We start from the raw sequence: 1,602 nt of genomic DNA on the forward strand, positions 1-1,602 counted from the left end.
TAGGGACTTGTCGTTGAGGTTGGTGACGGGGATTTTGAATCGCGAATGTGCCGTTGTGCCGCCCATAAGCAGCAAAGCTGCCAGCCCAGACGATGCCACAGCAAGCGCGATGTCCCCTTTGTCGCGCACTTTTGCCAGCAGGATTTGAGAGACGTACGACTTTCCTGAGCCTCCTTCGCCTTGGAGGAAGTACGCCTTGCCTGATGCGTGCTCGTATATTTGCGCCAAAACGGTGGCCACAAAGGACCTGTGCTCGTCAGTCATGGTCGCAGCAGTGGCCAACACGTCGTCGAGGGCTGCACGCGTGTACGACGTTTCAATGACATAAAGCCGACTTCTTGGATCGTCTAGTATTTGCCGTTCGCGCAAGTCTCGGAATACTTCGAATTCGTGGAGTTGAGGTAACGTCGGGTAGTCCAAAAGGCTCAGCTGATGATGTTGGAAGCAGTTGTCGATGCTCTTGAGTGTGTAGAACATCGCCTTGCCAAGCATCATGTCTTCACTGAGCGGCTGTGGGAGTGCTTCGTTGGAGCGGCGCAGGTCCCGAAGCCGCTTGTCCATGAAATCTGCTTTGAATTGGTCAAACAGAGCTCCCGTGTGGCTGGCAGGCAATGCACCAAGATGTTGGCAAACAGTTCGTGCAGCTGTCCGTCCATGCAGTCCAACGTGGCTTGTCGAATACATACCACATACTCTTCGTCGTTTTCCAACAGGCCCATGGAGAGTGCAGCTTCTTCGTACGTTGGATACAGAGTTCCGTGAACTGTGCGCAGATCTTCGAAGGAAGTTGGTCCATACTTATGGCAAAGCAGGGTTCGAATGTAGAACCGCTACTTTTGACGCGGACTGACCGAATCAATGCGGCCAATGACCTTGATGTGGTTCTTGCGTCCAACCTACAACTTGGTCTTTTGGTCAAATCGGAAGTACTGCGGGAAGTCCTAGTACAGGCAGTTCTTTGCAGGAACGCCGTTGATCCCGGTCAAGCCTTGCGCGCAAGCGAGGAAGAAGGAGATCAACTTGGTCTTTTGGTTACTGGCAACGACCGATTCTGCGTCGTGGGTTTCTTCGTAGGTGCAATGCTGTTGGTCTTTCTCGTGCACGGCCAATGCTTCGACAGCGTGGGACATCCTTTGCAGGTCGTAGCAGCGGATGCGTGTGATAGCTTCGAGGGAGGTCACGTAGCGTCCTTCAACGTATTCCCGTGCCTCGTCAAGCATGGGCTGGCGTTCTTGGTCGGTGAAGACAGCGTACGTGATCCGATCGCTGCCCTTGTACACGTACTTGTACAGATACTTGACGGCCTTGATGTGTGCAAACCTCGACGTTGATGTGGCTGACCAAGTACTGGTTGTGTGGCACACAGTACTGGTCTGCGGTCGTGTCGCGACGGTACTTGGCATACCCATCGACCCCCTCTGTTGTGGTAGCTTGCAGAGGCTGCGGAAAGCCTTTCTTGCACTTGCCAGTCTTGTCGGTGCAAGCCCTCGCACTTGGAATCGGATGTCCATTGTCGTCGTATTGCACATGCGTGCACGTATGGGTCATGAAGTTCTTCACTGACTCGTGTACCTGGGGGTTCTTGATCTCGTCTGGGATGCG

This window comes from Aphanomyces astaci (genome assembly GCF_000520075.1).
Source record: "Aphanomyces astaci strain APO3 unplaced genomic scaffold supercont1.335, whole genome shotgun sequence".
In the NCBI taxonomy this organism is placed as follows: Eukaryota; Oomycota; class Saprolegniomycetes; order Saprolegniales; family Verrucalvaceae; genus Aphanomyces; species Aphanomyces astaci.